This window comes from Elaeis guineensis, chromosome 13 (genome assembly GCF_000442705.2).
Source record: "Elaeis guineensis isolate ETL-2024a chromosome 13, EG11, whole genome shotgun sequence".
NCBI classification, from domain to species: Eukaryota; Viridiplantae; Streptophyta; class Magnoliopsida; order Arecales; family Arecaceae; genus Elaeis; species Elaeis guineensis.
Window position 1 is genome coordinate 64,172,152 of NC_026005.2, and position 16,137 is coordinate 64,188,288.

A 16,137-nucleotide genomic window follows, 5' to 3' on the forward strand; every position below is an offset into this window, starting at 1 on the left:
ATTTTTTTTTAGTTTGTTCTTGTTTAAAAAAAAAATTTTTATACAAGTTTTACGGGGCTTGCTTGTGTTCGTTGATTTTTTCTATTTTGTCATTTTATTTAAAGGTTGAAGTCCAAATTATTCGCGAAAAGTTTCTTTATCTCTTTTACTTGTTATTTGTTCCTTTTTTATTTGTTGATTCATTTTGAGGTCATTGCACAATAATAAACCTTCTTCATTGATAATATTGATTAGATCACTATAAGTTAATTTATCAAAAGGTATCATTCTCTGGTTTTGGTTTCTTAATTTTATTCCAATTTTTTCTGCAAAGACTATAGGCGGTCTTGCTATAAATTTTTTTTCCTTCCAAAATAACTGATTGCAATCATTTCTAGTCATAAATTTAGTAAGGAATACATCCTTGTACCAATGAAAATCTTGTAATTTTTTACACCTAAAGTTTGTGAGAATCTCTAAAATTCTATCCTTGAATTTAGAAGGGTCATCAAGAAAGTCTTTTGCTATTGTAAAGATCAATATGGAAACCGCATTTTGTACATCCATTCCATCTTCATTTTTTATTATGATACCCGCAGAGATTTTTCTGGCTGCATTGAGGATGCAAGCTCTATCTAATTCATCTAAGTAATGATTCTATCATCTTTTTAATTGTCCTATAAATCTAGCCACCAACACTTAGTCTATTGCATGATCTGAGGTATTTTGTTTGGTCCTATAGGCCATACTAACCATGGTCTTATAAAAAATTTAATATATGATATTCAGTCGTACTATCTATATTCCATTCGTAGATAGTATTTACTGAGTATTGATTTTGTCTAAATTGATTTCTTCCTTCTATTATCATGTCACGTAAGGTTATTCTAGGATAGCAATATTTCTTTGAATTTTTTTTAATTTTAAATTTTATTTATTTCTAACTCTATTATGCTTGATTCACTTGTTTCACTTCCAGTTTCTAACTCGTCTTCACTATTCTATCCTAACACAGTTATTGTCTTTCCTTCTGACGATTGTTCTGGCGTGTCTAGTACTGTTTAAAGTATATTAGCTTGAAGTATATCCACTGCATTTAATATTTTGTTTATTTTTTCATCATATATAACTCTACTAATTGAGGTATATATTCTTTTAGAATTTCATGATGTTTGAACATAGGAGTTTCTTCTTTTTAATTGGTATTTTCTCATTTTCTTCCCTAATTAATTATTCTACTCTGATTAATTAGCCTCCTATGGTTTTCAAGTTTTGGTTAGTAAAATTATTTTGTTCAATTATGTTTTTAATATCTCTTCCATTGGAAGAGTCTTGGGGATTTGATTTAATTTTAAAAGGTGAGGCCATCACCTGAGCGCCTGTTACTGAGATCTTAATTTCTTGTAAAAGTGGATGGAATTTTTCCATTACTTGGCCTTTCCCATCTTACCATGATATTGTAATTTTATTTTTCAATATATTGACTTCTTTGGTTCCATTTTTGTAAGTGTCAAATCATTCAAAAAAGAGTGTTTGAGTTTGTGTGGTTCTAAGAACTTGTAATATTCTTTCTCTATTTTATCTCTTTATTGTTTTGAATATATTTTAAAAAATTCTTTCTTTTTTTTGTGTGTTTTAAGTAAAATTCTTCTCTTAATGCCTTCTTATTTATTTCATATGTTTTTGAGATAATACATATTTCAAAGTCTTTATTTTCAGTTATTTGTGAATAAGTAGAGGATATTGGTGGTGATTGATTGGTACTTTCTTCATACTGTGTTTGAGAAATTTTTTGGTCATAGTTTATTCCACTAAGGCGAGCTAATGGTAGAACAACTATTTCTACGAGTAATTGTGGGTACACTGATTGGACTACTTATTCTATAACTTTGACTTCTAAGCTTAATTTGATCTATAGAACTTAATTATTATATTTCCATTAGGATGAGCAGTTTATGGTTTCTAACCTACTATTTTCTTGTCTAATTTTGCAGATTGTCTTCTTTAAAAGCTGGTCTTTTGGTAAAGTATTTGATCCCATATTAGTATTTTGGGAATACGGATATTCTCTTTGTTTGGATCTGTCTGGAAAAAAGTAGCCTTACCAAAGGTTCTTTTGTTAATGGCTCCAATATGGTCTAAAGTGTCTAATATTTTGCAGTACATCCCATATATGATTGCTGTGGGATATGATACTGAGAGCACCTTTACCCTATGAAGTTTGACTTCTAATTCTAAGCTTCTTAAAATATTTTTATCCCTAATTTTGACAGTCAAAGTCTATGTTGCAAGTAAAGTAAATTGATCCCTCATAAAGACTGTTTTCTTTTACCATTCATAAGAGGAAGTCTTAGAAGTCGGTCAGCCTATCATCCCTTAAACACAGAAGAATGACAATGTTTAATCCTTTGCTAATCAAGGGTTTAACTGCAACCTGGATTAATCCTATATGGATAAATTCATACTCAGACTTATGAGTTTTTATCATTTTCATGTTTATTTGAAATTGATATAGCTTTTTCTACCATTTTAATTCTATGATCTGTGATAATCCTATAGTTGCTAGTTTTGTATGTGGATCTTTTTGATATTTTTGGTATCGACCAGTTGTCGAACTGTTTTTCTGTATGCCCTACGATAGATCCTTCACGATTGACAATCTCTTCTTTCGAAGGGGAGCTAGCGGGAAAAGATCTAGATAAAAAGTTCATCATGAACCTTGGTGTTCTCAGTTCTCGGATTGTCGACGACTTATGCCAATAAAATGGCCCTAACACATGGCCTTAAAAATGGCAGCGCTACCTTGGTCAGACGGCGGGGATTTGATCCCAACTATTATCAACATGGATGCAGCACCATCTTTTTGGCTGTTAGTGCTGGTGCAATCTCAAAGTCTGAGTCCATTAGGATCTCATTGTTGAGGTGGAGATATTGTTAGATCAAAGTACAATGTTCATCTCATTGTAGGCGATGGAAGCATGCATCCACACCTCGTCTGAGCTCAAAAGCTGCGCATATAAATTGGAGAAAAAAATTACTATAATTCAGAAATCTTGAGTAAACTGGTTTACATGCTAATTACTAAAAGTCAGAAATCTTGTTGGAATTTTTGGCCAATAATCCGGCATAATGTTCAGAGAATGCTGAACTCTATTCCATGTTGAAAGCTTGGATCATAAGAGTTGCCCTCCTCTCTCTGCCAATGGCGAGCTAAACCCTTTTCATGATCTTTAAAACCATCAACGCTACATGAAGGTCGCTTTCAAGTACACAGGTCACTAGCTGAACCATTTTACATGGATTATAGGAGAGGGCTACTCCCCATTACGTAGCCCAATCCCCATGGACCTCTTTCTAGTGCAAATAAATTATGGTGAACCCAAGTTGACCGAAGCCCAATTACCGAGTTGGCCTGGTATTTATGGGTCCAGCAAGAGGAACCGGGCTAAATTATTCTATAGCCCATATGAAACACCCCATTGTGTCTATTTTTTTGGTACGTAAGAAAGGAAAAGAATCATAAACTAAGATAAACACCCCAATGTCTCTCGTTCATGATTTCTGAACATATGACCCATTCCAAGTCTGTGATGTCCTTAGATATTCTAGGCCTCACACGCACTATACTGTTGTATTCAACGAGTCAATAAACTTAATCGACATCGCAATTGTAGTCTTCAACAAGGAATTCGTAGCAAGCACGAGTTATCAACTTGCATTGACTACATCCTTACCCTTTGTACACACTTGAAGGATGGCCTATTCAAGATTGTTGCAAGAGTCCTCTTGTACTAAATCCCTAGTGTTGCAACTACGATTAGCCTCCACTGGTCATTGCTATCTTGGAGAAGAGTTTTGGTAGAAATTTTTTTACATATAATGGACAGAATAATTGCTGTTAATATTTTAAAAGTCGGGGTTCACCCCATCTACACCCTATACTTGAAGATTGGTGTAAACATTTGTAGAACATGAGATAGTGATCAATGTGATCATTAAGCTCAGTCCTCAGATAACAGAATAGCTTATTTAGATAAACCTATTGCTATGTAGCAATGAATATATGAAAAAATAAAGATATAATTATGAGAGACTTGCAAACAACATAGATGCAGCATCATCTTTTTGGCTGTTAGTGCTGGTGCAATCTCAAACTCTGAGTCATTCAGATCTCATTGTTGAGGTGTTAGATCAAAGTCCAATGTTAATCCCATTGTAAGCGGTGGGAGCATACATCCACAGCTCGTGCGAGCTCAAAAGCTGCACATATAAATTGGAGAAAAATTACTATAATTCAGAAATCTTGAGTAAACTGGTTTAAATGCTAATTACATCAAACGATGTTCTCTTATAGATTCGATGGCAATGACTGAGTTAGGATAAAAGAAAACGTGTGGTTATTAATTTGAAAATTTATCATCTTCAATTGATTTGGACTTGTTTAGCAACGCATCTTTTTTTGGTGTGTTTTGTTGATTTAGTTAGTATTTGTCCAACAACATGAGTCAGGTAATCCTCACCTTAATTTGGAGTTGGAGAAACTTCACATATTGAACTGCTTCTTCTAGCATTGTGCTGATGTCTGCCTGCAAGATTATACCCATTTCAACTCTTTAGGTAACATTTCACTCTGAAAATTTTGTAGCAAAGCAGTAGTACTGAAGCAGTAACCAAGACTGACTTTGGTCCCATTGGGAACCAAGTACTGCAGAATCCTTAGTCTCTTATTGATTCTCTCCCTCCTTTTCTGTGGAAATTATAGAAGTGGCAATGTCATCAGAACCCAAAAAGTTGGTAGCAGTATTATTGCACCATGGGTTTCACATGAAATCCAAACATTTACCCTTTCATAGAGGCTTTGGCTTGTTTTTTCACTTGGACTTGGAGCTGATCTAGAGCTTGCACCACCTCCTCCGTTCATCTCCTGAAAGGCATTTGAATCATCCTCAGAGCTGTAGCAGCAGGAGCTCTGCACATTTAAGTCAGCATTTCTTCTTCCTCATTGCCGGTACTTGAACTCTTTTGAGCTTTCTTAGACTGAGCATTCTTCCCCTTCTTAGGTACCTAAGATATGTATACATACTCTTTTCATCAGAATATCTAGATAATACTCCAATAAGAACTTAGAAATCATATATATGTAGATTTGTAGTTTGAATAGGGTTGCATACTAACCGGTGCCGACGCCCGGGCCTTTTTCTTAGGACTTCCAATCGAGATGCCATCTTTTTCATTTGTAGTGGGCTGCTCAGCATCACTCACATGGATCCTTTTCTTAATGGCTTGTGAGTTCTGATGAGAAGGAAGAGCAGGCACCAATGTCTTCTCCTTTGAGACTCTGAATTCATCGCTGCTTATCTTCATGGTCACACAAATTGGTTCATTGAATTGATGACAGGAAACAGCTGGAAGGGATTGAGCAATAATTTGCTCTTTCCCAGTGCTAAAATCCTTTGTGGTAGGACTAGTGCTGATCTCTAGAACAGCATTAGAATCACTAGAGTAGTAGCCTCCATTGTTAGCAAGGGGAAGAGAGAAACTACTAGTACTAGTGCTACTTGTCACTGGAGAAAAACAGTATGAATTGTGATTCATTTCATCCAAACAATGATAAAGATCAGCACCATGGTCTGGCCAAAAGATTGGTGGCATTTCAATTCTCCGGTCTTGATCAAGCTCATTCAGGAATTGGTGACCACCTAGGAGGTGTGCAATCATATCAGACTCCTTGGCCGACATTGCTACATCGAATGAGTTCCAACTTGCTTCTGAGACCAATCCTTCAGACTCCATTTTGGAGTTAGAAGTTTGGGTGGTGATAGAAAGGAGGGACTTCGGTGGTTTGAGTACTGACAGAATGGCTTGGTGAGGCCTAACGAAGTTGATGATAGTGTACTTATATGTTTAGTCTTGAATAGCACACGTATAGAGTTGGCTTGCCAGCACCAGCAAATCATTTAATTATCAATAATAATAAACATGTTTCATAGTCCACCATAGGGATAATACAGCTCAAAGAGTGCTAAATTCAGGAAATAACAGATTAAAAAAGATGGGATTCTTCGCAGGAGAAGAACAAAATAGCTTATCTATGACCTTGTGAAGTCGGCATTCAGTGGAATTCTTACAAGTGGTCCAAGGGTCTGAACCGAATGATTGAAAGGTGATAAGCTTATGATTAGGAGAGGCTTAGACTATAAATATAACGAGGGGGTGAGAGAGTGTGAGTATTGTGTGATCTGGCTACTGGGAGAACGTGGGGAGTGTTGTTAGAGTTTTAAACTAAACTAAGGAAAAAGGTTTTGTGGGAATAAAGAAAGGAGGGGAAGAGAAGAGGCCTGCAGGAACGTGGGGAGGGGCTCTGAAAATTCTTAAGGAGTTTTAAAGGGACATCGTATCAGAAGAAGTGATTCTTGTCTCCCATGGGTGCTGCATACCTAACCACTGTTTCTTTCCCTGGATTAAAAATTATTGGGATGTAATGGTTTTGGCTGCTACAATCAATTCTTAGCACCTTGTGAATTTCATGTTAGTCCTCTTTGTGAACTTGAGGTGAAAAAATAAAGCGACTGATCCAAAATCACTCCATGGAACTTTTGTGTTGATTCATTATTTGCCAGCTTCTACAGTGTCAGTCTTTTCTTAAAATGAATAATAGGGATGTGCTAAGTTGACTTTTCCAATGTAAGACATGTGGTAGCAAAACGTCAAATAAAAAAAAAATTGAAAAAAATAAAGATCAATGCAAATTCAGGATTTACATGAAAAATCTTTTGAATCAAAGAGAAAAATCACAGACAGAGATGGTTAGAAGATTTTCACTATTTTTAATATTAAAAATTTTAAAATATAAAACAAAAAATCTTAAAAAAATATTCTAGCTCCAAAACACCATATATCTCACAAAAACAGATACACTGAGTACAAGGTTCACACTTCGTCCAATAAAATGGAAAGGCTCCTATTAACTTTGTAGTCAATAATAATCTAAATGCAAGATATCTTTACAAAACACTTGCATGATATTATGATTAGCCGTATACTATGTTTTGTTTGTGCAAGGCTAGTTGTTGTTTAGGCTAATACTGATATTTGTAGAAACAATAATATTTTTTGTGAGAGAGAGAGAGAGAGTTGCTACCAATGTCTTTCACCATCCAAGCAAAAGTGGCTTGGAAGGTCATTTTGCTCGCTTTCTTTTGATACGCGAGGGCCGTAGTAATTTTTTGGCTACACCAATAAAACGTAGCCTTTCCACCTGAAAACCCCTGGTGAAAAAGAACTTGATCCTATGTTTGTGGCACCACCACTGAGAGAGACTCTAGTGACGCTAGCTAGTCAGCACATTCGAGGCCAACAGAGGGCCACAAAACATTGTTTGGGATGACACCTATTTCTAACTTGTTAATCAAAGGGATGTTCATCAGTCTTAAGGATCTCATATATAACTTAGCAGATAAAAGTATTAATGTAAGTACCTTTATCATGGCCTTTTTTGTTTGGAAGGTATCTCCTCTTAGGTCCAAAATCAATAGTCAGAAATTGAATATTTACATTATTGATCTCTCACACACACATATATAAACTAAAATACCTAGAAACAAAAATTCCTATGTTTTGATGATCATATATTAAATAGATAAAAGTGGACAGTTTTCATTGCATAAAAACCCACCTCATTAATCATAATATATATTTGTTAAAATATGTACAGATTAAAATTTAATATATTCTAATATATACTTAGATCGTATCAAAACATGATCTAATATCATTTAGCTTAATTACTTTAAAAATCTTGAACTTTTTGAAAAATTTTATTTTTATCCTAAACTTCGATTCATTGCAATCAGATCCTTAAACTTTTATAATGTTGCAATTTTTTCTTTAATTGCTACTTTCGTCTGACGACTATGATGGAAATGTCACATGCTATTATGTAATACAGTAAAAGTTGATGTGGCATAGAATGAGCTGACGTAGAATTTTAAATATTTTTTTTCTCACTTGTTTCTTCTAGCTAAAATTTTTATTTTTCATTTCATCATTTTTTCTCCACCATGACCTCCTCTAAAATCCCCACCACCTCTTACATCAGCATCAGTATCTCCGTCTATACTATTACCATCTCTAAATCCTCCATCATGGCTACCACCACCACCAAGATCATCTCTGTCACCCCACCATAACTGGAAGCAACAAGCATATTTCCATCTGCATGGATTTAGATTTGTAACCTTCTTAGTTATATTCATAATGAATGCCGAATCTTTATTTGAACGTAAAATATTTTCTCTCTAAATACCATACTTTAGAGTGAAGAGTAGGGACACAATAGAAAAACCAAATCACTCTGTATCATCACTCGGATGATTTAATTTTTTTAGCACCTTCTTTTCCTAACCAATCCAACTCTCTGGAAACAAATAAATAAATAAATAAATTTCTTTTAAATAAAAACTAGGCTAATAAGAGGCAACCAATTGTTATTTATTAAAAATGCAGAGAAAAAAGAGTTATATACAAGAATTCAAAGTTCCTACATTATAGATTTTATAGTAGAAGAAATGGTAGAAAACATAATATAAAATATAATAGATACTTGTAAATCTAAACAGAAGCGATGATTTCAATTCTTGACGCAGCTGGACACAAGGAGGTGGGGACACACAACAATATCTTTAGGCACAATATTTCCATTGATATCTTTCATGGGATGAGCATAGTTACAGAGCACTTTGGAGAGTAAATACACCATCTATGAGCTATAAATTCTCCAATTTGTAGATTACGGCAGGACTTCAGTTTCAAAGGTTTTCCAGCCATAACCTACTTAAGCTTATCAAACAACTTTCTGACCTTATTCAAAGCAACCATTCCAAATAAGGTCTGAAACAATTACAAACAGGGGAACAGAAGAGGGACATGAGAGAATGTTGCAAGAAACAAATATATAATAATTACCAATGGGTGATCCAACATCATTTCTCCTAGATCATTTTCTTGAAGCATTCAACTCTTCTTACTTGAAGCATGCAGCTCTTCTAACAATTTTATTACTAGAGGTTGTAAAGCCATAACTCCAAATTGCTCACTTGAATACTTCTAGTACACAACCTTCAGCTTATTCTTTGGTGATGCTGAGTGAGAGTTCATCTACATAGAAAAGTTCTGATGGTTGCCTTACAACTATCCATTCTATACTGAATTCACCGAGATCACTGGACTTCGAAACATTCTCACCAAGCTTAGCTTTGTAGGCTTTCGGAGCATGATCCACTTAAGAAGAAGAAGATAGGAGAACAAAGCATAGAGGATTCGGATTAGTTGTTCTCACTTTTTTTTGATTTTTTTTGACATTTAGATTCTCCATGGTTAGCTTTGTGAGTTTATAAGATTAGTTATAGATCAAATGAACCAACAATTTAAATCATTTTTACAAATCCAAAAAACCTATCAATCACACAATTTTTCAAGTAAATGTAAATAACAAAAAACAAATAAAAGAAGACAATCAAGATCTCTGTGACCTCAAAGTTTAATTTTTTTAATACTTAATAAAAAAGATGATGATAAAAGCGGACTTGATCATGGTTGTAGCCATAGCGAAGGGTTTAAAAATAGTAATGATATAAATGGAGGTGCCGATGGGGTTTTAGAGGATATAACGGTGGAGAAAAAGTAATAAAATTTGAAGTAAAAGTCCTAGCTACAAAGAAAAAAGAAAGAAGAAGAAGTTTAGGATTCCACATCATCATCCACTATGTATCCAGGGCCGGCCCTGGGGCAGGTCGAACTGGACGACCGCCCCAGGCCCCAGGCCCTGCATTGATATTCCAATGATATGCAAGGATGGCTTTCTATAATATTATAATCAGAAAAATAATTAAATAGATTAATGATGGATTTTATACACTGTTTAACGAATATATCTATAAGAAATTATTACACAGATTAATTTTTCAATGATAATTAATTTTTAAAGTACGTTAATTTTTAATAGAAAAAACTCTATTTTTTTATTTGATCCTAGGTCTAAAAAATATCAGGACTGGCTTTGTATATATCACATGATAGTACGTAATATTTCCATCATGATCATTAGATGAAAATAACAATCAAGAAAGAAATTGTAATATTATAAAAGTTTGAGGATCTAATTGCAACGAATCAAAGTTCAAGATAAAAATGAAAACCCCCAAAAAATTTAAAATTTTGAAAATAATTAAATTCATATTATTTTTATAGTTTTTTTTTTGTATATACTTGATGCATAAATTAGAGACCGCCAAATATATGATTCTGTTGTCTTAAGATATTTTTACTGGTATTGTTCATAATCAATGGTATAAATCTTTTTTGTTGCCTCTTTCAATGGTATAAATCTTTGATTTGAGTATTTTATTATTAATTTTAGAACTGAGAGAATTAGACATCCTCCTCTTCGAGAGGAGTAAAGTCAATCTCTCAAACTCAGTCTCGGAGAGGGAGAGGGGGGGTGGGAGGATGCGGGTGAGTTGCATTAATGGCCAGTTTGCAACATGAATATTAAAAGTGTCCGCCCAATGGTAAACTAAGTCTCGGGCATAATGGCTAATTTGCAACGTGAATAGTTTTAACTGCAAATTGGTTGACTCAGTTAGTCAATCTTTTCAGGGCATTTTCAGTAAACTAAAAAAAAAAAAAAAAAAAAATCCAGAGTAATATTATATTTTAAATATGTGCGACCTATCCAAGTTATGGCCCATGTGACCAATTAATAATATCATTGCAAATGTTCCACGTAATGGACTTGAGGGAAAAAAAAAAGTTTATAAAGCCAAGAGATAATATCATCTATGCAAGAGCTTAATATAGAATACAATGTTCGGATCAAGAGATATGTGTCTTAACTTCGTTAGGTTTAGTTCTAGGGTTACCAACATGAGCCTTGGGCTTAATCTTGCACTCATGGCCCCCTCCATCCACCTCCCTAAATCTTTACAAAGATTGAGTGATCTTTTTTTTTAGCCATAAAGATAACATAAAGCATGACCTAGTAGATGTTTACTTTTGATGTAGATGACCTAGTACATCTATCTGGCTAAGCATAAGCATGGCCTATAAGTGCATCAAGATAACCTGGTCGGTGATCTTGCTGTCTTTTTTTATTCTTTTTAGAGAACAAGCCTTGATAACAATTAACACAAGTATTAGAAGACCTCATTTGCAATATTATAAGACATTAAAATAAGAGATGCTCGCGATATCTTCTCTCCAATTACTGGCGAAGATTGTTTGTATTTTTTTATTTTTAATCCTCTATTTCGGGCATCTCGAATCTTCTATATATTTAATGGAGATTAAGTGCTGAGACTAGATGTTGAGATCTTGTCTTTAGCAAACAAAAGCCAAGATTATAAAGCATACTAGGATAAGAATCATAAATTTTCGACAACCCAATAAATTAAATGGAAAAAAAAACGTAGGATAACCTGTTCGTGCACACAAAAAGTCCTTGAACCTACCTAATACTGGCTTGGCAACTCTATATTCAATTATTCTCCATGTATCGCATTATAATTCCCATGAGTTATGCCAATCCACTTATGCCACAAGAGAAGCTTTTGTTGCACAAAATAGGCACCACTTAGCCTCGCTTACTTAGATTAGACATATAAATTAGTGGTTGTTCCTTATTGACAATTTTATGTTGGCGAGCTGAAGTGGGAGGCTTGGCTCTTGTCTGGTGCGCACTTTAAAGGACGATTTTGACCGGCCTGCACGACTCTTGGAGGAAGCCAAGAGCCCACTTTGAGAGCTGCTTCCCGGTTGGACACCATTCCTCGGGGCTTTCATACATTGAATGCCTACCTTGGACTAAGAAGCTACAAGGGCATGTTTGGTTTGGTGGAGTTGTCTGAAATGGAAATAGAAATGTGTGGCTTTGAACGGAAATAAGTGACTTTTGTTCCAGATATTTGATTGGAGAAGCCTCGTTCCTATTCTGATTTCAATAGTAAATAGGAATGACCTAATACTGTAAAATCCAATCCATATTCTCCCTTAAGATTCAAATCTTATGTCAATGTCGATTCCGATTATAAATCAAATGCATTAGAGTATATGACCTTTCCGATTTCCATTCCAATTTATTTTGATTCTGATTTCGATTTCACTCACGAACTAAACACACCCTAATATCACAAACTATTTGGTGGTTATATATACTCATATTGATTCATGGGCCCTAGTATCAGGTCACTTTGATTCGGCCTTGTCTTCATTGAGATTGCCGGATATCTTTTAGATATGTTTAGTTGGAAAAGTTGGACTTTGAAATAGAAATGAGAATGAGCAACTCCTATTCTACTTGTTTGGTTCGGAAGAATTTCATCCCCAATTCGATTCTAGGAGGAATGAGAATTTGCCCCTATCCACCAAAACCGAATTCCTACTCTCCCTTAATATTTAAATTCCATTTCAATTCAGCTTTCAATTCCAGACATGAACAAACCATATCAAGGGTATGGCCAATTCTAATTTCTATTCTAATCCATTCCAATTCTGATTATAATTCCAGTCCTAGTCATGAATCCAACACACCCTTAAAATAGCAAAAGTTCTCCATTAGTGCACTTAGTGGGGTCACATGATGCTCTACCAAGAAGCACCTAGCTAAGTAAGCGGCAACAACGCCACCATCAAGATCATAAATCAAAAAATTCTCATAGATAGTTAATACATTGCTAATGTGCTAGACTTGTTAGCCATTGAAGAAGTTTTCAATAATTTCAAAAATATTATTACTTTTGTTCCCCACTTGTAGGGGTGGAAATAGGCCAGGCCAGGCCAGACTTTGGCTTAAACAGGTCAGGCCTGTATTGTAAAATACTAGTCTGAGCCTGGCCTGTTGGATTAGTTCAGACTTAAAATGAGGCTCGGCCTGGCCTATTTTGCAAAATAAAAAAGCCTGGCCTAGCCTGAAAGCCTATTTAAAAAGACTCTTCCGTCTTCTTGATTCTCGAAAGGACTAAGATAATTGGATATTAATGGGTAAGATCAATAATTAATTAATTATATATATTAATAAAATAATAATTTTTATTAAATTATATATATATATATATATATATATATTATACAGGCCAGCCTACAGGCTTTCAGGCCAGGCTTTGGAATTTTAGGCCTGACCTATTTATTTAAACAGGCCTTTTAAAAGCCTATACCTAGCTTATTTAGATAAATAGGTCAAGCCAGGCCAGGCCGACAGCAGACCAGGCCGTAGGCCCCTGACAGGCCGCCTGGCCTATTTCCATCCCTACCCACCTGGATACAGAAGATTAACCTAGCGTGCTAAGATCAAAAATGAACTGAACCATTTGCAGGGAGTTTTATTGAGCTCACTTGCATAAGAAACAAGTTCAAGCCTCATTTAAAGCTTAATTAACAAATCAAACTCAAACACTCTATATTTGTCTTAAAAAATAATAATAATAAGTAAAAGCTTAAATTTGGCTTGATAACTAGTTTATTCAACCTCTTTCCACTGGGAGCTAAATGAAGGTTAATTATTTACAATTAAGCTTGACATGAGTTTGAATAATATTCTCATATAAGAAAACAATTAATACTTTTTTGGGCATGTTCGGTTCACCTCCAGAATCAGAATCAGAATGACTAGAATGGGAATCGAAATGGTTATATCTTCCAATATATTTGGTTCATAATCAGAATCAAAATAAAATTTGAATATTAAAAAAAATAAGAATTGAATTTTGAGGGATTAAAACATCCACATTCTCTCTTAAAATTAGAACGAGACAAACGGCCGGAATGAGAGTCATTTCTATTCCATTCCAGAGTCTAAGCCTCGAAATTAAGTTGCCGCTTTAACTTGGCCTGCTATGTAGGAGAGCTTTTTGAGATTTGAAAGTGGCATCGCATGCTAAGTGGTGCATGAAAAACATATTCAAAGTTTTGCCTTTGAATCCCACAATGCGCCATAGCAGGCAATCCCAATGAGGAAACTTTAGTGTCGACTCATTTAGTACCATACCACGACAAAGGTATATAAAGTGAACCAATTAACAGTTCCCATAAACCATATATGCCTCGACTCACATGCAACACAACTTACAATATCCATTAGATCGATCGACTTCAGATACATCACATGCATCACAACTTACAATATCCATTAGATCGATCGACTTCATATACATCACATGCATCACAAATACATGCAAGTATATGTAGATGAAACCTAAACCACATCCACCCTGGAGAACAATGCAGGACCCCAAAACAAATGTACATGGCCAGATGGTGACCTTCTTGTGGTCAAAAAGAGACCCGGCACGTCCCACCAGATGAACATGAGCCATTTAGAACAAGTTGGCCCTCTCCTCAACCTACTACCCCGACAAACTTCCAGGGGGTCAAAGCCTAAGCCGACTCTCCCTAGGAATATTCCCATGCAAGGCAGAAAAAACACAAGCGTATCAGAAAATATCAGATTATTTATCACAGAGAACGTGCAGGAACGCACGAAATTTGTTCAACTCCAGAGGAATTCTAAGGCCGCAACATCCTGTCTTCTTGTTTCTTTTGAGGACAAACAAAACAATACGCTTATTTTATTTAAGCTTTCTCGCATGTGAGAAAGGTCTTCAAACAAATAGGTCAATCACGGGGTGCCACAAAACGTGTACATTCATGGGACATATATTATTTGATTTTGGGTAAGTTACGGAGATATCTGTTTAACTTTTCGCATTTTGTACTTATATATTAAAATTTTTAATTTTTTTAATTAAATTATAAAATTTTATTTTTTTTTTTGTTGCAATATGGTCTACCCATCTTTCTCCATCAGGATCTATAAGCATATGATTATCGTGTGACATAACTTGAAATACTATACTCCAGAAAAATCCTTCTCTTTTTGAAATAGGAGAGGGGTTAATTTTTAAAAAATTTATAGTAATATCCCTTTAACTTTTTTGAATTTACACTTACATCCTAAAATATCTGATTTTTTTCAATTAGACCCCAATACCCTTCCCTCCCAATTCACCTTTCCAGTGGTTAGATTTTGTCAAACCTAATTGACTGCTGTAAATATAGAAAGAGGAGGTGAGAGCAAAAAGACTGTGTAATCTAATATTGATGAATCTCAACTAGCAGATGATAATAAAGGTGTGGAAAGAAACGAAGCTAAGGAAGAAGATAAAGGCATAAAAAGAAAAAGGAAGAAAAGCTTTTGTTGTTTTGTAAAGCAATTTGTTATTTTGTTACAACTAATCTGTTCTAATTTCTAATTTGAAAATAGATAAGAAGTTGCAACATTAGCCATTTTATCGTACCTATATTTTCACTACTATTACTTTCTCTTATATCAAAACTCTATCCTAGCACATTATCCAGAAAAGGAGTCATTTTGATATCAACTCTCATGTAACATCAATATTTAATAATGGACGAGAAGGAAAAAGTAGAAAGGAGATTTTTTTTTTTTTAAAGAAAAAACCTTCCCATTACCCACCCTTCAACTTTCCTTCTATCTCCACTGCAACCCAAGTTGGAAGTAAAAAAATAAAAAATCTTTCAAACAGGGAAAAGAAAACTTTTCATTACCCTAGATGGCGTAAAAAAAAAAAAAGAAATGAGGAGGAGAGAGAAACATGCTCGAGTAAGGAGGGAGAGTGTTAGAAAGTGGGAGGAGTAAGGAGGGAGAGTGTTAGGGAGTGGGAGAGAGAGACGGCAGGAAAGAGAATTTCAATATCCCAATCATTGGTGGTAGAGAAGGCAGCACCACAATCTCAAAAGAAGAAACACAACTGCATCTCTCCTTCAATGAACTCCATTCTTAAAAGATATGTTTACGAGTTGAAAAATTATTTAATAAATTAAAAAATAATTTTTTTATGATAATTTAATCATTTCATATTTGTTACTAACAGTGTTAGAGCTTGGATAGATGACTGGATCGTATTGTAATAAAAAATTAAATATTAAGATTTAATTAAAAAATTAGAATTTTTTTGGATGTAAGTATAAACCGTAAATAGCCGAAAAGATATTGCTGTAATTATCGCTTAGATTTCTGTATATAATAAAAAATATTTTTACGAAGACACGTGTCTCATGATAATATGGTCAAATCGTACATATGTG

General features: G+C 34.5%; 1 pseudogene; it reads right to left on the reverse strand.

Moving 5' to 3' along the window:
• Positions 1-4,078: 4,078 nt before the first annotated feature.
• LOC105060731 (uncharacterized) lies at positions 4,079-5,823 on the reverse strand (annotated as a pseudogene).
• Positions 5,824-16,137: the final 10,314 nt, after the last annotated feature.